The 260-nt window shown below is 43.5% G+C and overlaps 1 protein-coding gene across 1 annotated transcript in view; it reads left to right on the top strand.

The window, feature by feature from the left end:
• Positions 1-260, top strand: part of reep2 (receptor accessory protein 2) — a 10721-nt gene that overhangs the window by 5416 nt on the left and 5045 nt on the right. The window lies entirely within an intron of this gene.

Raw genomic sequence — 260 nt, 5'->3', positions numbered from 1 at the left:
TTTCTTTAAACCAATCACAATTGTTTTGAGCGACACTAAACCCAGGATGCGATGATGGTGTCTTTGCAAAATAATGTAGAGGGGAAACTTGTTTAGTGGAATATACGTACGTGGGGAGGCGAGCCCTGGAATTAAAACAACTAAATCCCAGGAAAAGAAAAGGTAACAGTCGCTAGCTCGAAGGTTGTAATTGTTGTTTCGCTTAGTGACGGGGACGGTAACGCACAGATCGCAGAAGGGGAGGAAAATGCAGACTGAAA

Source organism: Morone saxatilis, unplaced genomic scaffold (assembly GCF_004916995.1).
Source record: "Morone saxatilis isolate NCDOM2014 unplaced genomic scaffold, NCSU_SB_2.0 Contig22, whole genome shotgun sequence".
Taxonomy (NCBI): Eukaryota; Metazoa; Chordata; class Actinopteri; family Moronidae; genus Morone; species Morone saxatilis.
Note: the sequence above shows the minus strand (reverse complement) of the source record. Positions and strands in the feature narration are given on the sequence as shown.